We start from the raw sequence: 26,384 nt of genomic DNA on the forward strand, positions 1-26,384 counted from the left end.
AACATCTTTCAGAAGATCATTATACTCCTTTTGAGTTTTAATAATCCTTGAAGTTGCAGAGTGAGAAAACGGTCCAGAAACAATTGCTTCCCAGATGAGGTATCCATTATCCTCATATCCTATAACATAATCTTCAAAGTGATGCGCCCAGACTTCATAATCATGGGTGTACAGGATGGGAATCTTCGTTGCTGATCCAATGTTGTTCGAAATTTAATAGGATTGGATTGCGACTCGTCCATAATTGATCAAATAACCTGTTCAAAGATCAGACTTGTAATAAATCAAATTAGGGCAAAACAATAAATATCGAGATACGTCAATAATGAGATGACGGCTCAATAAATATCAGTAATTGCGGAATAACCCTAATCGAAACCTTTTTCACAGAAAAGAAGTGTATCGATTACACAGCCTCCTGCTCTGATACCAATTGATAAGTTAAAAACTAACTCGAAGATCGATTAGATCTATAAAACAGGTAAAGAAGTAAACAAGTAAACAGCAAGAACACAATAATGGATCGAAGATGTCGAATGATTAATAAACAATCCTCAAAATAGCTCGATAAAGAACTTCTACTGTAGAGGATTAGGGTTTACAAAAACGATGAAAGAAATCTGTAATCTATCGTAATGCTATCAATCGATCGTTCTCTTTTTTTGTTGTTAACCTAATATGCATGCAAGCACATTATTATATACTAAACCCTACAAGCTCACGGTTGGACAGGCCCAAACCGGAGTTCAAAACTTGGACTATTAACCGAGCCCAATGACGCAACACCAAAATAAAGCTACGCTACCCAACACACAAAATTCAAAATCATCAATGAACTTGAAAGGAAAATCGAAGATTTCCTCAGTCCAGGAAGACCGAAAGCAGAATAATGCCCAAACACCAGAATCTGAAACCAAAACAACTGTAGCTAACTCTAACAAAATCAAAGTGTTTACTATTAAAAGAAAAGATGAAACAACATTAATAAAACGAACATATCTTGTTGATGTTTCTCTCACTATTCCTGTTCCTGTGAAAAGCTCACGTGGACCCAAGAAACTTTGGGTTCCTAAATCTGCTTAATTTTTGCAGGTTATAAGTGATGAGCAGTTTGACGAAGAATGGTACATTGACAGTGGCTGCTCACGACAGGAAGGAAGGACTAGCTAAGGGAGTTTCGATCTCTTCAAAATGGTGGGAATGTCAAGTTTGGTAACAACTCTTATGGAACGATAAAGGGTTATGGGATGATAACCAATGGAGACTTCACAATAAGAAAGGTGGCGTACGTTGAAGGGTTGCAGCATAATCTCATCAGTGTATCTCAACTAGTGGGCGGTACCGGTCTCAAGGTTTCATTCGACGACGAAGGCTCAGAGATTATAGAGAAGAAATCCAACAAGGTCATTCTCAAATCAGACCGAAAAGGCGAAATGTTTCCTCTCAATCTCAAACCAATCAAAGGAAATCCAGCTATATGTCTTTTGTCCAAAGCTCATTCTGACGAAAGCTGGTTGTGGCACCGAAGGCTCTCACATCTCAACTTCAAAGACATCAACAATCTTGTCACCGGAGGTCATGTTCGAGGTCTTCCCTTACTCAAGTTTGATCGAGAATACTTGTGCGCTGCATGTGAAATGGGGAAACAAAGTTGTCAAAGTCACCCATCAATTATAAACACAAAAGTTGTTGAACCACTTGAGTTGCTTCACATCGACTTGTGTGGTCCATCATCAATCGAAAGCATTGGCGGTAGCAAGTATATTCTTTTTATTGTTGATGATTTCTCACGTTTTACATGGGTGTTCTTTCTGAAGCACAAATCTGAGGCTACTCCTAAGCTAAAGATGTTTATCAAGCAAGTTGAAGTGCAACTGAGAAAAGTCGTTCGCAACATTAGGAGCGACAATGGACTGGAGTTCAAGAACAAAGCATTTGAAGACTTTTTGGCAGAAAAAGGAACCAGTCAGGCAGTCACAACTTCTCAGCCCCCTACACGCCTCAACAGAATGGAATTGTCGAAAGGCGAAACCGATCCTTGTGTGAGGCGGCCCGAACTATGCTAAGTTTCGCTTCTCTTCCGTTATATTTATGGGTTGATGCTATTGCTGCAGCATGTTTTACGCAGAATAGGTCTTATCTCAACAAGCGTTTCTCTCTTACTCCTTATGAGATCATCAATAACAGGAAGCCGAACGTAAAGTTTTTCCATGTGTTTGGCTCACGATGTTTCATCTTCAACTCCAAAGAACATCATAACAAGTTTGACGTTAAAGCTGATGAAGGAATTTTTCTGGGATACTCTCTTACTTCAAAAGCTTACCGGGTTTTAAATAAGCGTTCGAGAAAGATTGAAGAAACTTATTATGTGACTTTCGATGATAGCTACGTCAAGAAGCTAAAGACTACTGAAGAAGCAATTGGAGAGATCTTCTCTCAAACAGGTCAAGTCACGGCCACGATTGCTAATTTGTTCGATCAGTTTGTGGACTTATTCGATGAACCTGAGAAAGCTACTCTATCGGAAGCCAAGGCAACAGACAACAAAATCGATCATCTGAAGCAAATCGTCGAAGATGCAGTCAAACAAATGGGTGAAGGAGAACAAGTTCCAAACGAACCTCCTCAGCACGGCACTTCAGTTGAGGGGGAGAATCCATTTTCTTCAAATCAACCGAACTCACACTTTCAGGGGGAGAATTCTATTCCTATAACACCCAAAAGCCCTGCTACACCCGAAAGTCTTGTAGCACCCGAAAGCTCTGCTACACCTGAAAGTCCTGTAGCACCCGAAAGCTCTGCTACACCCAAAAGTCCTGTAGCACCAAAAAGTCCAGCCACAACTGAGAGTTTTGTTGCACCCGAAGGTATGAACCAACCTGAATACCAAAGAGACTCATCAGTCGAGGGGGAGAATTTCGACATGTTTTACGATGACGACAGTCAATCTGAAATGGAAGAAATGGTCAACGCCGAATTCGATCCATCTGATGATCCAAATTATCCTCCTCTTATTAAATGGACCAGAGATCATCTTGTATCTCAGATAGTGGGTAATGTCTCTGAAAAGGTCCTAACCCGATGCCAACTGAAGCCAAAGCAATCATCTCTATTCTCCAAAGTAGAGTTCTGCATGTACAATTCTTTCGTATCCAAAGTTGAGCCAAAGACAGTTAACAAAGCTCTTGATCATTCCAATTGGGTACAAGCCATGCAAGATGAACTCAATGAGTTTGAAAGAAACAAGGTATGGCGCCTTATGCCAACTCCTAAAGATGCATTAGTCGTTGGTCTCAAATGGGTATTCAGAAACAAAATGGACAAGGAAGGGAATGTAATTCGAAATAAAGCTCGTCTCGTGGTGAAAGGATACTGTCAGGAAGAAGGAATTCATTACAAAGAAACTTTTGCTCCGGTAGCAAGGCTGGAATCTGTTCGAATATTTCTGGCCTATGCTGCACACAAGAACTTCGAGGTCTACCAAATGGACGTAAAATGCGCCTTTCTGAATGGAGAACTTGAAGAAACGGTTTACGTGGAGCAACCTCCTGGTTTTGTAAATGAAAAGTACCCAAATCACTGTTATATATTCTGGACAAAGCAGTTTACGGTCTGAAACAAGCACCTAGGGCATGGTATGAAACGCTAACTAAGTTCTTAAAGATGTCAAATTCAAACAAGGTTCGGTTGACCCAACCTTCTTTCATAAAAAGGAAGGTAACCACCTTATGATAGTTCAAATCTACGTCGATGATATCATCTTTGGCTCAACGAATCCTAGCTTAACAGCTGAATTCAGAAAGCTGATGGAGACTAAATTTGAAATGAGCTCAATGGGTCCGATTAACTTTTTCCTTGGTTTAAATATTAGACAGGGACCCGAAGGCATCTTTATCAACCAGGAAGCATACACCAAAACTCTTCTTGCTAAATTTGGCATGATGGGAGACTCAAAGGTCAAAGTTCCAATGGCGTTCATGTTGGAATAATGTCTAAGGCTGCAACTATATTAGGCAAGTAATTGACCCGGTTGTGCATGGTCCTTTTGGGTTGCCTTCACCATAGCAACTTGATAGGATGATTTATTAAGAGAGAGTAAATATTATTAGTATATTATGAGAATAATATAAAGAATAATATATTGTTATTTGATTAATATAAGTCATGGAATTAATTGGAATTAATTTGGTGACTTAAAGAGATTAATTAAATAAGAGGGTATAAACTGTCAATTGTTTGATAGTTAAACTTTAGACTGTAAATCCATATAGATATGGATTGGACGGATTCTAGAAGCTAAAGGATGGCTTGAATCGTCCATTGCTTATCTAAGGAATGGATTTGGATAGCCTTAAGAGAAGATTATCCAATTAGGGTTTAGGTTGTAACCCTTAAGGAGTCTACAAGTATAAATAGACCCTATGGCAAAGGGAAATCGGCACTTCATCTAAAGTAAGAGAACCCTGGCCGATTTCCTCCCCTCTCCTCTCTCCCAAATCATCCTCCTTGCTATTTGGTGTTTGTAAGCCATTAGAGGAGTGAAAATTGTGACTCTAGAAGCTCCAAGACAACAAGATCAACAAGGAATTCAAAGGTATGATTCTAGATCTGTTTCAATATTGTTATTACACCTAAATAGTCATTAGAAGTCTTGGATTCAAAGCATGTTTAATTAGAAAGCCTAGATCCAAGCATTAGGGTTTTTGCATGCGCACATAGGAAAGTTCTTATGGCTAAAACCCATCAGTTCGGTACCAAGCTCACACCATCCTTGGAAAAACCGGCAGTCGATATTACGTTATACCGCCAGATGATTGGTTCCTTGATGTACCTCACTACTAGCAGGCCTGATATAATGTTTTTTGTGTGTTATTGTGCTAGGTTTCAGGCGAATCCTCGTGAACCACATATGCTTGCAGTGAAAACCATACCCCGGTATCTGAAACGAACCACCTCCCTCGGTCTATGGTATCCATTAAATTCAGGTTTCTTTGTTCAAGCCTACTCAGATGCAGACCTTGGAGGATGTGGTTTAGACAGGAAAAGCACCACAGGAGGCTGCCAATTCCTAGATGGGAAGTTGGTTAGCTGGCAATTAAAGAAACAGGCATGTGTTTCTCTGTCTACATCCGAAGCAGCGTACATTGCAGCTGCCTCCTGTACATCTCAAGTGATTTGGATCCAAATCCAGCTCCGTGATTATGGACTCAATATGAAAAAGATCCCACTATATTGTGATTCAGAAAGTGCAATTAGGATCTGTCATAACCCAGCGCAACACTCCAAGACAAAGCATATAGCACTGAGGTATCACTTTATTAAGGATCATGTGGAAGATGGAAACGTCGAAATTCACTTTGTTCGCACCACTTATCAACTGGCTGATATCTTCACCAAAGCTCTTCCTGAAGCGAGTTTCAATAAAATTCTATAAGGACTAGGAATGATGGAATCGGAGTCTGTACCAAAAACTACTTCTCAAATCTAAAAGTAAGAAACGAAATGAACCAAACGTTCGGGTTCGGTTAACATGTGTGCCGAAATGCACCGAACGCTCGGGTTCGGTCCTATTCTCTTATCTTCGCTTATCACTCAAAGGTAGTTTCTTTGGTTGTAAACCTTTTGTATCCTTTTCTCAATTTCATCTCTCTTATATTCAAAGTCCTTTTCTTTTTCAACTTATTTTTTTTTTTCAACCGAAATAGACCGAACGCTCGGGTTCGGTTCCAATTTTTTTTGTGTCTATTTTTTTATTATTTTTTATTAGTTAAGTGTGTGGATATTTTTGGGCAAATTCTTTTATTAGTTAAGTGTCCCTAGAAGCATGCTGCTGTATGTGTCCAAAGCCTCACCTGATTCTGAATAACAGCCTTACTGATTTGGTATATGCAAACCTTGTCTTCCCAATCAGGCTTTTATATTTATTCTAATCATGAGCTACCTTACTCTCTTCTCACATGAGATAAGAGTTTTCTGCTTGGTCCTTATTTAAATAGCAGAGGTACTTTGGTTTCTTTACACCATCTCAACTATTTTTCTCCATCATATTCCGATCTCATACACGTAACCCTTGATACTCTCAGAAATTACCACTGAGGTTTATGGTTACACAATTTCTGTGTTCATGATCTTAGCTTCGTGCCACTACGTGCTAAGTGAAACCCAAAATTCACTACCTTCTATGCATTGACGGTGAACAATTAACTTTGATCTATCTTTCATTACAGAATTGACGAATTCAGCCTTACAACTATACCTGGAAATCTCTGCATTTTATCTTTGTGTGATTCCTATGAAATTGTTACATCCCATAACATTTCTTCCCATGGAATCCAGTTTTAATTTTTTTGAGATTTCACCTATAAATTTTTTTTTTCACCATGTCACTTAAATTCTTTTCAAACCTACTTGTTCAACAGACTTCATTGGTCTCACAAGTACTTCAGTCGAGTTCTGTCTTATTTCAAGATCAGGACTTCTGAACTGAAGCGAAGCCACCCAAATTAGCCTGATTAAAAGAAGTCTTTCAACACTTCTCAATAAGTGTCTGATCGTAATTCAACGGGAAACCAAACAAACACTTTAAGGTCTCTCTTGACTTTAAAGGTAGAGATTCGTGCCCGGGATCCATTTTTTCGTGTCTTTATTGACATCACAATTTCCCACATATGTGTTGCTTTATTTCTTTTTCTTCTACACACTAAGCACGAAAATCTTTTTGATTTTCCATAATTCTGGTTTCCTTACTTACAAGGCAATTTTTTTGAACGAGTTGTGGCTCACTATGTTACACGTGGTCATTTTGCTTTATGATGACAGCTAACACAAAAGGGGATAAGCTGCTGACTCAGCCGGGAGTCAAATCGCTTTGATTTTTAAACGGCGCTTGAAGGACAGGCGTGCGAAGTGGAACCGTTTTTTTTCAAAACGGCGCCTGATGGGAAGGCGTGTGAATCAGGACAGTTTTTTTTTCTCTCTCCTGCGTAATCATCGGGGCTCCACACTGTCACGCGTCAATCACCTAAGGAAACCCTTCGTATTTCCCTCGAAGATTTGGGAACAGATTCTTCTCTCTCCTCTCGCCACAGTATAAAAGGTAACTTCGACCATTATTTACCTCTTTACTGCACCCAAAATTCAGAGAGCAAGAAAAGCTTTGATTATTCTACTGTTCATCATCTCTCCCAACTTCTTCACTTCAATGGCGGATTCATCTTCTGTTCATGCCACTTCCCACATTCTGCCGATTCGTCCTCAACAGAGTCTGATCATCGATCTCACTCCACACGTTTACGATGCCTTTATGTTCCCGATCATCGAATGTCTCAAATATTCACCGCTAGCTCCCGCTCTCACCAAAGTTGAAGCTGTTCCAATGGAATGTTTATCGCAAATCTTCGCCACAGCTCATTATGATCAGTCTGTCGATAGAAATATTCTTCGACATTCTTGATCACAAGGCATCCATCTCCAAGCAGCGATTCTGTTCGCTTTTAGGGTTTGAACCCGATTCATCTAGGGTTAACCCTGAATCCATTCCAGTGAGTCACTTGTTTTCCATGTTCTATAACATGGGATACACTGAGGTTCTTACGACGGTCACTAAGTTCAAGAAATCGTGCTTGCCTCCTCAATGGAACGGGTTATTTACAGTGTTATTCAAGGGGTTATCGGAACGCAGTGCCGGTTCAGACGGAGCAAGTCGTCTGTTCATCACAATTCTTTATGGGGTATACAACGGCATCAACCTGGACTATGGGTCGTTTTTATGGCAGCATCTGATTCAGAGTCTTGCCTCCACATCTCGCCATTATGAGATCTCCTATGCTCGCTTCTGGACTCTGATCACAAAATGGGTGATGGACAAGTATCACGTCCCCATTGTTGCTTATTTTCCACTCTCTTCGATAGGTACTTTCCATACTACGAAGATAATTGTCTCCGATGCATCTAAATTTCAGTTCATTTGGTCCATCCCTGAGACGATGTTTGGAGACGTTCTTAGCGACAGTCGCATCATCAGAACCTACAAGGAGTTTCGACGCTCTGGTCCTAGAGAGCTCACTCCTGATATGATTAAGTCGATCCATGAGGCTGATAGGCCCGCTCTAAGGGGAAAGAAAAATGAAAAGGGAAAAGACAAGCAGGTTGGCAAGGGAGCGAAAGGCCATTCTCCGAAGAAATGCAAACCTACTAAGGCGGCTCAATCTCCTCCACTGAAGAAGAGGAAAACCAAACCTAGGCGAAAGCTGATACTTGCTTCCTCCTCAAGCGAATCTGAGGAAGAAAATTCAGACTCCGACGAGTCCCCCCGTGGTAACACTCCTCCACGATCGCCTACCCCAGAGGTACATGTTTCCAGTTCTCCTGTCTCTTCTCCACCAATCACCATTTCTATTTTCATTCCCCCCATAACCTCCACTACTCAAATACCACCTACCTCTATCCCAGTACCCCCTCCCATTTTCACTGAAGCTACCACAACAACCGCTGAAGTAAGAACCAACGTATCTGATACGGGGGCTCCTACCAAAGCACCAGAAACCACCCCCACTACCGAACATACATCACAACCCGAACCTACTTCCACAACCGAGCCTCCACCCTCACCTCCACCCTCATCTCCTGCTCACTCCGCAGACAATGAAGAAGCTTTTCTTGGTGGGGAGGACATGACATTTGATTCGGTCTATTACAGTCCATATCAGGTGCAAAGTGACGATGATGATGATGCTCCTGTCACCAAAAAGCATCTCAAGGAGCTTCACGAGAAGATTGATTCGCTCATTGCTTCCCCCTCTTCTTCATCATAGTCTACCCTCTCTGAGGCCGCTATTCAGAAGATTGTTGATGCTTTCTCTAAAGCTCATGAAGCCTCCATCAGCTCAGCCACTGCCGCTATTGACGCCTTCACCAAGGCCTATGCTGATGCGATCGAAAAAGTCGAAAAACTATTTGCTGATGCTTCTTCTCTTTTGCAGTCTTTACAGGAAACTGCCGATGCCAATAAAACGAAGCATGACCCTGTTGTCAACAAGCTGGCTACCTCAGTTGCCTCAGAACTGCAGTCCTTCGCCACTCTTCGTCAAACTCTCACCGATGACAACTCAGCGTTTAAGGCGACTATTGAGGAGCGCCTCACTAAGCTACAAGAAGATCTAGCTGCCGAGAACTCACTCATGGATGCTCTCGCTCGAAAGACCATTGCTCTCAAGGTCAAGAATCTTCAACTCTCCAATTCTCAAAAGGAGATTGAATCTCTTCGATCTGAACGAGAGATTGTGTCTTCATGTGTTTCGGATGTCCACGCCACCCTTTCCAACATCCTTGAAGCACATGATCCAATACTGAATTACTCAGTCAGGCGTACTCTCGCCGAAAAGCTTGCTCCTGCCCTTTCTCTCCTGAGCAAAATTGAAGGGCTCCTTGAGTTCGTGTCCATTCCGAAACAAGGGGGAGAGGATGTATCTCAACCGCCTCCCACTTCTACAGCAACAAAAACAACCGAACCTCCTTTAACAGGCCAAGCCTCAGGTTCGGGTGTCAAAGACAAGGGGAAGAAAATTGCTGAAGAGAGCAATGACGATAAAGAGACGATTGCGGATCTCTTAAAGAAGCAAGGTCGCGACAAGGATGCTGATATAAGCGCTCGCGTTGCCAGAGAGACTGAGGAATATGAAAGAAAAATGAAAGAGGCTCATGACCTTCTTGAGAGCAGGAAAACCTTCTTTCCTCCGTGGACTCTTGAGAAGCTGCTGAAAGAAGTGATTGAAACTCCCAGCATTCTGTGGCTTGAACCGGTGATTTCACTGGATCGCATCAATTCTGTCGATTCACAGTTTGATATGCCACTGACTCGAAAGGCCTTCATCTTCCATGCCTTTGATAACTTTGCTGATATCCCTCATCCTCATCCAAAGGTTGATTGGGATCTCGTCGAATTCTACCTGAAGGCTGCTCAACCACAGTATCAAACTTGGAGCGCTTAGAAAATAATCAACGTTCGGGTCCTCAAGCCGTTTAGAGAAGGGAACTTCACGAACGTCCGGTTCAAGGTGCTGAGGGGTTCTGCTGAGACCGAACATGCCATATCGCTAGCTGATCTTCCCAATTTGAATCCACATGATTGGATAATTTTGCACAACATCCTCCTCACAAATGAAGCAGAATATGGTCCGATCATTGATCACTTCAAGAGGATGCTTGTATGCTACATAATGGAAGTTGCCAAGATTGATCAGGAGATCGCTAGTGTCTTCAAGAAAAAGCCCACTATCTCACCTGTTGGCTCTGTCAGTGACCTAAACATGATACAGATGGGAAAGATTGACCCGAAACGCAATTCTATCATGTTTACCAGAAACGAATGCCAAAAATGCATGTTTGCTTTGGCAGACAAACATCTCTACACCACTGCATGTCTGGAACATGTTTTACGAATCATTCATCGTTGCAAGCAGAATTTGGCGGATGACAAGAAGTACTTCGATGACATTATCCAGTGGTACATTCGCTTCAGACAGACAATCCTCGTTCTTATCCCTCGTCTGTTTGATACCACTAAGAAGGTTCCTGCAGCTGGACCCAGCAAGAAGAAGTGATAGTCTCGCTCCAATTGACGCAAAGGGGGAGATTGTTAGGTCCAGTTAGTGTTGCGTCTTGGGCTCGATTCTTCGTCCATTTAATCTCCGGTATGGGCCTGTCCATCCGTGAGTTGTTTTGTAGAGTTTAATATTTATAGATGCTTGCATGCATCCTTGAACGTAAGATTTTGATAGAGATTTTTATAGCGTTCATCGTTCTTATCTTTTGTAACCCTAATATCCTCTACAGCGGAAGTTCTTCATAGAGCTCTGCTGAGGATTGAGTTAATTGATTCATTCGACACATTCAGATTCATTCTTGTGTTTTATCTTACTGTTTTTGCTTTCTTGATTTACCTGTTATAAGATCTAATCGATCAAGGAGTTTTATAAACTCATCAAAGCCCATCTAAATATTCTAATTCATATGCTTGTTCTTGGATGGCCCATCAATAACCCAACCACCAAAGTCCAATAGAAAGGCCCAACTCAAGGCCCAAGTAAAATTAGGGTTTTCACATGAGATGACAATTAGGGTTAAGTGTTCCTACTTAACTCATTAAGTACTTAATTCATTAAGTCCAATAATGCCTTAAGTTAATTGAAAAGGATTACTAATTCATATTTTAAGTCTAGTAAATAATTCTAGTGCGGGTCCCGATCAAATCCCCAAAATTAGGGTTTCATGACATTAGGGTTTTCCAAACCCTAATTATGGTTTCCTACCCAAATACTAGCCCATTAGTCAAATAGTTTGGCTTTTAGGTCAATTAGGGCTTCATTGGGCCCATTAGGGTTAAACAAGTCGGGCACCACCCACTACCACCTCGGGTAGTGGTGGTCAACGGAGGCTCACGGCGGTGGCCACCATCTCGCAGTGGTGGTTATGATTCTTAGAAAAAAAATATTCTAGCATCCCAAGATAACCATCACACACACAAAAGCACATAGCCATCCAAGGTGGCTGGTGGCGGCAGAATGGCGGCGTGAGGTGGAAACCACCACCTCACGGTGATGATGGGTTGTTTCATTTGATTATTTCGGCCGTACAATACAATTCTACAACAACATCCAAAAACACGCACACATACTAAGATAAACACACACACACACAGCCACCCTTGTGGTGGCCGATGGTGGTACATGGTGGTGGTGGTGGTGGCTGTTCTCGTGAGCTCCGGCCAAACGAAACCACATACAACACACATCCCAGCTATCAACAGCAACAAACACACACCCCGATGGCGAAACTCGAATCCAGTCGTCCTTCATGGTGGCTTGCGGCGGTAATCGACATGTGTGAGCGAAAATGGAGATAGAAGGGTGTTTATGGCGGGGAGGCGGTGGCAATCCTGTTGGATTAGTGTTTAAGTCCATAACTATAATTGGTATGTACTTGACCCGAGAGTATTATGGTCCATTTAGGTTGCATGGCACCAGAACAATATGAAGGATAGATAATTGAGAAGAGGTTATTTATGGTTTATTAATATATTATAAGTTCTAATATATTAAAAGGGAGTCATATTATTTAATTAGTATTGATCAATAATTAATTTGGAATTAACTTTATGATTAAAAGAGACTAATTAAATATATGGGGATTGATTATGTAAATCATTCATTCTTATAATGTGGGCTTATGATCCATAGTTCTTTGTGTTGAGCTAAACCCATGTGGTGACCCATGGATGATCCATGGAGGTTTAAACCCATAGAGCATGAGGAATATGGAAGGTCATGCACATTAGGGTTTGCATGGTGTAACCCTAATTGAGCCACACTATATAAGAACCCCTCTAGCTCATGAAATCGGACCTAAGTGAGCTTACAAGAGGGAAAGCTGATTTTATGAGTTTAATTTAGATCATAGGCAAATTGTTTAATTTTCCTGCTAGAATTTTTTGATCTAAGTGGTTTTGATGAACTCCATAACTTGTCCTCGAGTTATGGAAAATGAAAAGTCTTTCCTTTAAAAGAGATCATTAAAATCATAGCTTATGAACTTGAAGAGTCTTTTTCCCATAAATGGTTTTATGAACTTCATAATTTGTCCTCAAGTTATGGATTTTCAAGAGTCCTTTCATTTAAACCTATATTAAACTCAAAAGTTATGGATTCCAAAAGTTTTTGAATAGTTCGAAACTTGCCCTCAAGTTTTGGAATTTGTAAATGTAAAAGTCTAACTTTTGAAACATTTAATTCCAAACCCTAGAATTTTAAAGTTTAAAATTCTACCCTTATATTATTATAATATTATAGGTTTAATATTTATATGTATAAGAACAAAGTCAGTCTTACCGTTAGTAGACCTCATTCACGAAGCCGGTCTATAAGGGGGGTATAAGGTTACTGCCTATAAAATGGCAGTTTAATGGGTGTCCGCTCTCACCCACCGTTTCCTTGACTGGTGGAGGGTCGTTAGCCGAACGGGTAGGATAGGACTCTAATTCTCCCTTCATTAAAAGTATAATGATAAAGTAACTAAACACATATAAATTCCCAAATCTTAGTTACTTAGGAAAATGTGAATATGGTGCTAACCCATGAGATTGCACTTTGCACCTTGTTAAGTCGTTAGTGGAGCGTGTGTGGTTAACCGGCACACTAATCTGGACTGACAGTGCATGGAAAAGGGTAGATTGATGTTAATTATAGATTAATGGAGCATGTGTGGTTAACTAGCACATTGATTAGGTGGTTGTAACATTGGGTGTACCAAGCTAATTTGCATGGTTATTCACACCATGTTTGTGATCCTCGGCATCCCAGTCACAAACTTGAAGGGCACAATCGAGATTTAAACATGCCATTGAAAGTTTCAATGAATCTCAAAGGATCTAGGAATTTCAATTCATTTAAAACCTAAAATTCTTTTTCGTTTTTCGTGATGGAAATTGGTAAATCATTATTTACCTACCTTCAAATATTTTGCAGTTTGGATTATGGCATCCCTCTTCAAAATTTTAAAATATTGTGTTAGGTCCTAGCGTTAATATTTCATTTGGGTGTTATATTAAGGACTTAAATCAACTAACTTGAATCTCTCCTATTGAAGATGTCTAGTTCATACAACTATGGTCTTCCCAAATCTTTTGGAATAATCTTTCCTCTTGAAGATGATGTTCCACGGTTGGATCGTGGAAGTCATACTTCACTTCCTCCACCTCCTCCAATTATTCTCCCTAAGCCACAAGCTCGAAGACTTGAAAAATTCAAGGTCACTTAATCCCTACTTGCAATGCAACATGAAGATGGAAGGCATGTGTGTACTCACGTCTTGGAGATGAAGTCACATATTAACAGGCTGAGAGTATTAGGTGTCGTTGTCTCGAGGAAGTTGGCGGTTGTGTTAGGAATAAAACCCTAATTGTGATTTGATGAACAAGATATGGAAAATAAGAACAAACACAATAAAGAAGATATGTCGAATGATCACTCTATTTATTCAAAACATGAGGAATAAATTACACTTTCAGCATAGACTAAAGAATCTAACACTACATAAGAAACCTCACAACGTGGCAGGTACATTTTTCCTCACTCTTAACCCTAATTATGAATAATACTTGACTATTTATAAGGAAAAGACAAGTATTGGGCTTTTAACCTACACTTCATCAAGGGGCCCATTGCCATCATCCATGTAGTGCTTTGAAACCCTATAATCTTCCCTTCAAAGTATGGAATGGATGACAAAGCGTTAACTTCCAAAACAAGCATCTAGCAAATAAAAGGATCTGTAACGAGGAATATATGAAGCAATCCACGAATCTTGATTCTTCAATAGTCTTCAAACACGAGCTCTAGGATATATAAACCAAGCACTGAAGTAATGTCTTTAAACTTCATTTTCGAATGTAATCCCAAAAAAACTTCATGAAAACCAAACCCGCCATAAAAACCCATTTCAGAACAAAGAAACCGAATCACTTCTTGTATTTGAAGAGCTCCCCCTCCAAGTCACAATGATCTTCAAAAAAGCTAATGATATAAGCCATCAAAAAATATCATGTAATACCCCAAACTTTAAGATTCGTAACGCCACTTGATCGATAAAATACTAGAAGTCGGAGATATAACAAGTCCTTAGATGAGCTCGATGAAGAACTTCTACTATAAAGGATACTTCTCTGTAAAATCTTTAGCAGAGCTCGATGAAGAAATTCTACTGTAAAAGCTACCTTCATAATTCTACCACAAGCTTTATCAAAAATCTTCAACTTTGAAAAGTCACAAATCCAATTTCGAATGGCCATACCAAATTCTCCCCCGATTTATAATCGAAAACGTGATTATAAAGTCTTCAAATGGTCATGAGAATGATCTTGAATGGATAAAAACTTACTGTGCTCCCCCGCGACAAAATGATATATACAATGAAGTATAAAATCCGAAAAAAGTCATGAAAATTTGACGTTATCATGAAAAACGACTTTTCGAACCGCCAAGACTTAATGGAATCTTTATTTTTCTGTTCACGAAAAAATATGTGCATTAAAGAATTCAAAACTGTTCACCAGCCCTTAAAATTGTAAACTTTTTCGAAAAATGGGCTGAAATTGTCAATTGATGAAATTCAGGGGCTGGAATGGTAATTATGCATCAATATACCCCTTTATTTGTAACAAAATTTGGAAATGGTCCAAAACTGTCAAGGCATGAAAGGTATAGGGACCAAAAGAGTCAATTCGATGAAGTTTCAGGGACTAATAATGTAACATGTTTATCTTCTTCCCCAATTCATTGACTGCATAAACGAACATGACTGGAATCGTGAAATCATCACAGCGAACACCGATAACAAAGCGAATGTGCAATATGAGCTCAACCAACCGAATCCTAAGTTCGTTCCAATATCATCAATTTTCCACCTGAAGCGAACCCAACCGGAGGTTTGGTTCCTTTCATTTCAACAAATACTCGCTTTATGAATAGTGACGGACTAAACATTTGGGCCAAAGCAAAAGTAAATACGATCGGATTCAAAGGCTTAAAACAAAGGAATTAATTGATTTGGGATTAAGCAAATGATTTGATCCCAAATGAACAGAAACATGAATCAGATTAAAATAAATACTAGATGAACATTAGATGAATAGCATAAATCCCCATGAACAGTAAGTTGAACAGAAATCTTGATTCCATACCACCAAAACACTAAAATCTTCAATAACTTGTGCAGAAAATCATCAAATCAAGAACCGATACTTCAAAAATCAATAAATTTTCAAAGACCCGCTTTGATACCACTTGTTAGGAATAAAACCCTAATTGTGATTTGATGAACAAGATGTGTAGAAAATAAGAACAAACACAATAAAGAAGATATGTGGAATGATCACTCGATTTATTCAAAACATGAGGAATAAATTACACTTTCAGCGTAGACTAAAGAATCTAACACTACATAAGAAACCTCACAATGTGGCGGCTACATTTTGCCTTACTCTTAACCCTAATTATGAATAATACATGACTATTTATAGGGAAAAGAAAAGTCTTGGGCTTTTAACCTACACCTCATCAAGGGGCCCATCGCCATCATCCATGTAGTGCTTTGAAACCCTACAGGTTGACTGGGTTCTTCAATAACTTCCCGAGACATATAGTGTGTTCATTAAGGACTACTATGTGATAGACCATGACATGACCCTTATTGATCTTACCTATTTGCTTGTTGTTGTTGAATCAGCAATGATTTGGCGCACTGGAAAAGAAAATTTGATTGGAAGATCTACTCCCCAAACTTCCATGGACATTGACAATGGAAACATTGGAAGTCCAAAAAAATACCTCTTTCCAAGGGAAAGAGAAATGCTAAGTTTGAGATTGTCCCGTGTACCATTCCCAAAGAGTCTATATATTTCTATCGCCAAGAGAAGGGACATTGGTTGCAAAGCTACCCTGACTACCTGAAAGATCTGAGAAAAGGTAGAATCAAAAAGTTTGACTCTGCTTCAGGTAAGTCTACTGTCTAACTCTATTAAGTTCCTAATTGCTGATTCTTAACACATGATGTGACAAGGTTTCATTTTGATGTTTTGTAGGATCATGCAAAGAGAAGGAAGCTTAAAGGAAGAGTATGTTGAATCTGGTCGTGGAGATGGATTTTAATCGCATGGTTCGATGATCAGATTTTAGAGCTACTGCTTAAGAGTTATGATAGATTGCTTAGAAATATGTAGTAACATAGTTTTCATTTGTAACTGCATTGAAAGGAAAAGTTTTTTCCGCATTTTATAAATAAATAAACTTTTGTTTTTATTTTTATTATATCTCCTTGCAATGGAATTTGTGAAAATTGATGTTTCTATGTTTCTATGTTAGCACTATGAATTTGATTCTTTCGTTTGTGGTAGTGTCGAGTATTTGCCAAATAAAGAAAGATTCTCATCACCCAAGTTTCAATTGGACAGAAATTTGGAATCATGCAAGTTGTATTGTATGATGAATGAGAATTTTCATCTTTGGTAAATTAAGACTAATTCCTTGTTCACATGTATATGTGAGTCAAGTAAAGGACTAGGGGATCGGGTATATTGGGTGTACGTTGGTCAAGATTCACCACAAAGATCAAGAAGACTATTCGACATGATTTACTAAAGTTTGGTAAACATGGTTATGCTTACAAGTTTAAGTATAATTCTGAAGCATTGGAAAAGGTTCTATGTATGGCAGAACGGATGAGAAGAATCAAATTAGGCAGAAAGATAAAAGTTTATCCAATCTGAAAAGATGGGAGAGTACTTTAGTATCATGTTTTATGATCATCTAAATGTTTATGGAAAACCCATATCACATTTGATCCTTTAAAACATCTTAGTGCATTTGTATGGCTAAGAAGAGGAATTGTGAACTGTTGAAATAGCTTAAATCAAAAAGATGAGTCATACTTTGTTCCCAAAACAAGTCTTAGTCATACTCCAAGATTGTAACCTTGAGTGACATAATCTTAAAAAAGGTTTAAAACACTTATCAAATGCATAGTAAAAGTTTTCTACTCTTGTACATTTGAAATTGGTAAGTTGTGATGTTTTGGATAAAACAAAGACCAACTAAGGCCAATCGTGTGAAGTGTTTGTCTTGATAATGATCCGCACTAACTCTTGAATATTTTTTTGTCAAGGAATGATTCATGACAAAAGAATCTTATATGTCAAGAGGGCAGTGGGAATCTTAAAGATCTTGGAAAAGCTTCAAGAACTAATCAAGACTAAAATCTATTGTTTATCACTAGCACACGACTTGAGGTTTATAACCTATTGTGTTGACATATTCTCATTTATGTGCCCATTCCAGTTAAAGTTGACTATGCATGTGAGTTCTATGAGTTCTCAATTGTTTGCATAACAACTTGGAAGCAATGGTAGGCCCTTGTGCTGCCAAGTGGCAAAAAATTAAGATTGAACAAGTTCAGTCCATATGAGTTTGGATTTGTCACTGAACTTATCTTGTGATTATTGTTATGACAAATTCACATGGATAGGAACATATATGCCATAAAATCTAAGTGTCATAAGGTTTCTCTCTGATTCATGAAAATGATGGTGACGAAACGCTTTCACTAAGTAGATTTTAAGACGATAGCAATTGTGATATTTGCATTCTCCAATTCAATTATGATTATGGCATTCCTCTTCATAATTTGAATTGTGAGAAATGGCAAAGGGTCTAAACATTTGAGACTTATTGCTGTAAGTTCTAAAATTGTTAAGACACACATGTGAGCTATCTAAGGAAAGGTGTATGATTTTGAGAAGCCTAGATAAAGTTTTATTGAAGCATCTCATATCAGAAATCTGAACTTTGATAAGAAAGACAATAAGTATTGATTTCTAGAAGTCCAGCTGATTTCTGAATACATGTTAGAGCTAGTGGGAGCATAAGTGTTATGCTGGTAAGATAATAATTATTATGCTAGTGGAGGCATAATTATTATGGAAAGTGCTGCAAGTTGGCAATATTAATTATAGAAAACAAAAGTTTCAAGTCACTAAGTTGAAGGGTTTGAAAAGTTGTTTTGCTATAATTAAAGGAGAGGAATTCATACTTCATGTCAATTCTAAAAGGCTTAGATTGAGTTTTAATCAAATTTAGTCAAGGACACATATGAATATTATGTTGAAAAGATTCGACATAAGGAAATTCTATTGGGAAATGTTAATTGTGTTCTCAAAATTCAATTATGATTACAGCATGCTTCTTCATAATTCGAATTGTGAGGACATGGCATATAGAAATATTATAGCAAAAGACTGGTCAAGTATCATGTCTTTATGTTACACATTATGAAGCGCATCCCATATGCTTCGGGTATAGGATCAATTGCATATACTATAATATTCTCGTGTTCTAATTTTCCAAATGCCTAGGGCATTTAGAGGGAAAAGTATAGAACCGGATATGAACAAAGTGGTTAAACAACAGTCAAGGACAATCTAAGGTTCGTCAAGGATTGGTCGCTTAAGGACAGTTGGAAGTATAGTAATGGATGGACCATATTGACATTATTATGAATAGACAGGAGTCTATTAATAATGAGTTGTCGTATGGCAAATATGGAATGTTTCCTTATTGGGAGTTGAAGAACAGATGATAAAGTTAGAAACTTTTATGCAAGAAGGATGTTCAAAGAAATGTACTTTGCATTTGAGACTTCATTTCCATGGAATTGTCTTGCAACAATCTCCAAAGGAATATTTTGTAATATCATTGGTCAAGTCTCTGTGACTTTTGGCACCTAGACATTACAAAAGACTCATTGCATGATAGTTTAGAATCTAACATTTTCTAGCAGTGACAAGAATTTGGAATTCATACACTTACAATAAGGATTTGGAATTTTGAAATGACCATCATTGAAATGTTTTTCAATTGATCTATGTCACAAAGTAAGGACCATAGACAAACAGAGTGTGCATGCTTGGTTCATGGCATAACTATTGTTTAGACAAACATAGTGTGCATGCTTGGAGCATGGCATAACTATTGTTTTAATTTGTAACGTCCCAAAATTCAAGCCCAAAAATTTCATTTTTGATTAATTAATTTATAAAACATTCATTAGAAAATATTGTATAAACACGTCATCCCAAAATCAAGTATCATATTTGAAACCCACAACCATGAACAAATGTCATATCAGAGTACAATCCCAGAAAACACCGTGCGGAAAATCATATGTGTGTGTGATGCCATGCTACGTCGCCGGCTCCTTCCCCTTAGATGAAGAGGTACCTGAAACCAAAAACTGAAACCGTAAGCACAAAGCTTAGTGAGTTCCCCCAACATAGCACATACCATACAATACCATCGGTATCTTTCAACCGGTAATCATCATCGGTATCTTTCAACCGGATGGTATCTTTCAACCGGTAATCATCATCGGTATCTTTCAACTGGTAATCGTCATCGGTATCTTTCAACCGGTAATCGTCATCAGTATCTTTCAACTGGTAATCGTCATCGGTATCTTTCAACCGGTAACTGGGGACTATTCTACCCCCTACCACTAGAATACAATAGCAAGATATAAGCACACAGTTAGACATATCCGGGTACTGACCTACCCCTTGGTCCTAAGGACCACTATCAGGGAAACTATCCCTATCATGAAACATATCATACAGATATAACTCATAACCAAACGCATACCAGATGTCACACCCCAAAACCAAGAACGGCGGAAACGTTCGGGGGCGGAGGACGTCATGTATAGTATCACAACACAGTAAATGTAAATAAGCAAACAACATCATCCATTGCATAAAATATATAATTTTAATACAAGCGTGTTCTGTACAGTTATAGACACCAAAAATAATGTAACACAAAATAATATGAGATGAGTCTTGAATGCACTCCATCTTCTCAAAAGTTGGCATCGGTACCTGTCTACTGATGACCTGAGAATACAAGTTATTTTGAAAGAGTTTATCAGCATTAAGTTGGTGAGTTCATAAGTAATTTAGTGTCAATGTTTGTTGTCAAAAACGTTTGAACCTGTCTCAATGTATAAGTTTGTAAAAATGTAAGTAAATGTTTGAAAGTGTTTGTAAAAGTTTGAATCTCTCAGAAAATCCTATATTTTCTATAAAAGTAACCTTCTACCAAGGCTTAACTGTCTTGTATACTCGTTTGTTGTAAAAGTGTGTAATTACCCAAGTATAACTATCATTTAATAAAATATAGTTTGTACATTAATGCTTAAGTGAGATTATCACTAAAATATGTAATGGGTAAATCATTGTAGTACTGTAGTTTTGTATAATAAGAACTACTGTTGTACTAACTACTACCTTAAACCGGATTTATATTAAGGTAAAATGTGATAAATTGCACCATGCTATCGACTGGTAACAACGACATACGAATGGTCGTAATAACGGAATGACGTTTGGCACCCGCAGACCTGCAGGTCCGGCTGTAGCTAGCAGCAAGGTGTAGGATAGTCAATCCAGTATAGATCTATACGCAAACTCACACTCTCCCTCCAAGAGAATTCTGGCTACAACTCGGTCCATGACATTTAAGGCATGCTCCGACACAGTGGATCACAATTGTTAACGTATTCCTGTATATGTAATGTTTCTCATTCTAGTATAGATGTATATGTTCCTGTTTCTAGTATAATTGTATATGTACATGTTTCTAGTATAGCTGTATATGTTCATGTTTCTAGTATAATTGTATATGTACATGTTTCTAGTATAGATGTATATGTTCTTGTGTTACCCCGATGGTAACTAACTATTGATGTACTGATAAGTATGAATATGGAAGTACTTTTATGTCTATATATGTATATATGATATATAACTAATATTGAAACGACCTTCGGATGGTCACCCGAAATCCCACCAGACCACATCTCAAGGCGCGAAAAGGAAATAGGGCGGATGGCCTTCCTAAGTCCTTTAAACATTATTTATACATCTATACATATATGGGCATGCAATTGAATATATAAAAGCATAAATAAGTTTTCATAAGACATTTTAAACATAAATATAATTTCAAGAGAAGATCGACTTGATGTCAATCTATAAACAATTTGAAGGCATAAGTTGATAAAACAGTTTAAGTATAAGAAACATTTGTTTGAAATCACAGTTTGTAAATAAGTTTGGATAATAAAAGAGTTTGTAAAACATTTCAAAGTAAAGCAATTTCATAAACAGTTTGAACAGTGGTAAAAATCATTGGTTTCCTAGTTATTAATCACATGTGATTAAATGCAATCACATGTGATTGAAGCAATAACTATAAGTATTTGACTTGTATTCCCCCCCCCCATAAAGTATTTAAAACATTTAAAAGCATTTCAAAGGTTGATTAAAGGGGTATGAACTCACTTGTGGTGAGTTGTACGAAATGCAGTGTCGGATACCGTGCTAGGTGGCAAACGGAGACTTGTTTACACGCACGAGCCTAGTTATCATATAATAAGCATATATATAACTAATTAGCCAAACAATAACTTTAACAAATAAGTTAAGACACTTAGGAACATGTAAACACTTTTCATAAGTGTTAAAGGTCCTAATGGTTGCATCTAAGTTGCTATGGGACAAGGCAAAAGGGTTTGAAGCATCAAATGGCTTGTATAAGAGTTCACCACCCAACAAACCCCACCCTTTGGATTTTACGGCCGTAAACTCATGGGTTTATGGCCGTGAACTCCTCACTTGGTGGTTTTGGGTGTTTTAAGGTGTTATCTTGATCCTAGAACACTCCTAGCTTTGTTGGAATAATACATGAAGTAGTTTAAGGCCCTAGAATGCTCCATAGGGGAGTTTACGGCCTATAGTCCATATCCCCTAGAGTTTACGGCCGTAAACTCCTATGGGGTGTTGGATTTTAATTCATTTAAGGCACTTGTACATCTAGGATAGCTTCCATGTATTTATCTAAGGCTAAAGGGGACAAGAGGCACACATTTATGCCTTCACTTGGAGTTTACGGCCCAAGTGGTGTTCCTTGGCCGTAAACTCCCTTTAAGGGATGTTCTTGATGTCTTTTACTCTCCATTCAAGTCCTAGGTGTTTAAGGGTAATTGTCTTAAGGCCTTAGGGGTGTTTGTGGTGCCTTTTACCCTTGGAAAAGGGGTTTACGGCCCAAGAAATGTTCTTGGCCGTAAACTCCTATAAACTTATGATTTTGAAGTGTTTTGATGTCCAAAATAGGTACAAGCATTTGAGGGTTAAGGTCCTTAAGCTTTAGGGGTAGTTTAGGGCACATTTAGCCCTTGAAAAGGGGTTTACGGCCCAAGAAAAGTCCTTGGCCATAAACTCCTATTACTTGGGTTTCTTGGTTGCTTTCTAGTCTCTAAAGATCATACACAAGGTCCTTAACAAGTTGTCTATCAAGGGAATGGGACTAGGAAGCCTTAAAGCTCCATTTTGGAGTTTACTCCCCGAGAACGTTCTTGGGCAGTAAACTCCCGGATCTTACAATTTAAACATGTAATTGATGTTATAAAGCATCTAACAAGTATTTAAACACATTTAGGAAAGTAGACTCACAATCTGGGATGAAAATCCGAAGATCCGTCAGAGAGAAAATGGCTTTTCTCTATTTGGAATTGTGAATAATGAATTAATTTAACTCAGAAAACTATTTATAGTCCTGGAATATTTTGGCAGAAAATATTTTTATTTCTGATATTGGACTGTAACATTATGAAACTTGGAATGCTCAAATTTCACAAAACCAGGAGCATCTGCTCTCCTGATATCTCCTTAAACATAAACCCTAATGTACACAAACTTGTTCGGAAAAGTATGAAAATCACTGAAACTGAACTAGCTTCTATTGAATAGATAATGTTCGTACAAATGGAAATTTCGGGTTGTCACATCATCCCCCCGTTAGAAGGAATTTCGTCCCGAAATTAGAATTTAAGCAAATACGAAGTTACAAATAATTAAGCGAAAAGATGAGGGTATTTCAGCTTCATCTGATCTTCGCATTCCCAAGTGAATTCCGGTCCTCGCTTGGCGTTCCATTGAACCTTCACGATAGAGATACGGCTTTGTTTCGTCTGCTTGACCTCACGGTCCTTGATCTCTACAGGTTCTTCCACGAAGTTGAGGCTCTCGTTGATCTCGATCTCGTCGAGTGGGATTACAAGAGTCTCGTCGGACAGACACTTTTTCAAGTTAGACACGTGGAATGTAGAATGTACGTTACGAAGTGTGTCGGGTAGGTCGAGTTTGTAAGCTACGGGGCCGACTCTTGCAAGAATCTCGAAAGGCCCTATGTACCTCGGATTAAGCTTCCCACGCTTTCCGAAGCGTATCAAGCCCTTCCAGAGTGAGACTTTGAGAAGGACTCGGTCTCCCACCTGAAATTCCAAAGGTTTTCTTCGTTTATCGGCGTAGCTCTTCTGTCGGTCTCTAGAGGCTTTCAATCGTTCACGGATCTGAACGATTTTCTCTATCATTTCCCGAATGATTTCCGGACCGGTGAGAGTACTGTCGGAAGCTTGCCCTCTTGCTAATTGGGTATCACCCACCTCAGCCCAGCACAGAGGGGATTTGCACTTTCGGCCGTAGAGAGCTTCGAATGGAGCAGCCATGATGCTCGTGTGATAACTGTTATTATAGTAAAATTCAACAAGGGGTAAATGAGTATCCCATGCCTTCCCAAAATCAATCACACAGGCTCGCAACATATCTTCCAGTGTTTGGATGGTCCTCTCACTCTGTCTGTCGGTCTGTGGATGGTAGGCTGTGCTCATGTCCAGCCTTGTTCCTAGGGAATGTTGTAGTGATTGCCAAAATCTTGAGGTAAACCTACTATCTCTATCGGAGATAATGGAAATAGGTACACCATGTAGCCGTACAATTTCCCTAATGTATGTTCTCGTAAGTTTCTCCATCTTGTCGGTTTCTTTGATAGGTAGGAAGTGTGCAGACTTGGTCAATCTATCAACGATGACCCATATGGTGTCAAGTCCACCCGTTGTCTTGGGCAACTTGGTTATGAAATCCATAGTGATCCGCTCCCACTTCCATTCTGGAATCTCTGGTTGTTGCAGTAAACCAGAGGGCTTCTGGTACTCGACCTTAACCTTTGCACAAGTAAGGCATTTACTTACGAAGGTAGCAATCTCTGCTTTCATATTAGGCCACCAGTAGAGCTTTTTAAGATCCAGATACATCTTATCTGAACCTGGGTGGACGGAATACCGAGTGTTGTGCGCCTCGGTCATGACCAAGTCTCGGAAACCACCGTGTTTCGGTGTCCAGATCCGGTTCATGAAATACAAAGCTCTGTCACCCTTGGCTTCTAAATTCTTGTCCATTCCTCTAAGGGATTCACTCGACACATTTTCAGGTTTCATGGCCTCAAGTTAAGCCGCCTGAATTTGCTTAGTCAGGTGTGAATGGATAGTTATCGATAATGACTTGACTTTGCGACCAGAATATTCCTTCCGACTTAGGGCGTCTGCTACTACGTTGGCTTTACCCGGATGATAACGAATATCGCATTCGTAATCACTGAGTAGCTCGACCCACCGTCGTTGTCTCATGTTTTGCTCCTTCTGATCGAAAATGTGTTGTAAACTCTTGTGGTCGGTAAAGATAGTGCTCTTCGTTCCATATAAGTAATGTCTCCAGATCTTCATAGCAAACACTACTGCTCCTAGTTCAAGATCGTGGGTCGTGTAGTTAACCTCATGTGTCTTCAATTGTCTCGAGGCGTAGGCGATGACCTTACCTCGCAGCACCAGAACACATCCGAGTCCTTGATTTGATGCATCGCAATAGACTACGAAGTCTTCTATTCCTTCTGGAAGGGATAGTATTGGTGCGGTGCACAAGGCTTGTTTGAGCGTTTGGAACGCTCTTTCTTGCTTCTCTTCCCAGTCAAAGGCCACGCCTTTCTGGGTCAGGGTCGTAAGAGGTTTCGCTATTCGGGAGAAGTTCTGAATGAACCTGCGGTAGTAGCCAGCGAGACCTAGAAATTGACGAATTTCTGTAGGCGTCTTTGGTGCTGACCAGTTCTCAATGGCTTTTATTTTGGATGGGTCCACGTGGATTCCCTCTTCGCTTACCACGTGTCCTAAGAATTCGACTCTTCGGATCCAAAATTCACATTTCGAGAACTTCGCATAAAGTTTCTCTTTTCGTAATGTCTCTAGAACTTGTCGCAGGTGATCGCCATGCTCTTTCTTACTTCTGGAGTAGATCAGGATGTCATCAATGAAGACGATGACGAACTGATCCAAGTAAGGTCGGCATACTCTATTCATCAGATCCATGAAGACTGTGGGCGCATTGCTCAATCCGAATGGCATCACCACGAACTTGTAGTGTCCGTAACGAGTTCGGAAGGCTATCTTCGGCACATCCTCCTATAGCACTCATAATCTTGGAAAAGTAGCTCGCCCCTTGCAGTTGGTCGAATAGATCATCTATGCGTGGCAGAGGATAACGATTTTTGATCGTCAATTTGTTGAGTTCTCTGTAGTCAATACACATACGGAAGGATCCGTCTTTCTTTTTAACGAACAAGACCGGTGCTCCCCAAGGTGAGAAACTTGGTCTTATAAAGCCCTTGCTGAGCAGTTCGCTAAGTTGACCAGAGAGTTCCTGCATCTCAGCTGGTGCTAAACGGTAGGGCGACTTGGCTACTGGGGTAGCTCCTGGGACTAAGTCGATTCTGAACTCGACTTGTCGTTGCGGAGGTAATCTGGGTAGTTCTTCTGGGAAAATGTCGGGGAAGTCGCTCACTACTGGGATGTTCTTTAGTTCTTTCGTTTCTAGGTTCGTGTCGACGACGTGAGCAAGG

This window comes from Lactuca sativa, chromosome 5 (assembly GCF_002870075.4).
Source record: "Lactuca sativa cultivar Salinas chromosome 5, Lsat_Salinas_v11, whole genome shotgun sequence".
NCBI lineage: Eukaryota > Viridiplantae > Streptophyta > Magnoliopsida > Asterales > Asteraceae > Lactuca > Lactuca sativa.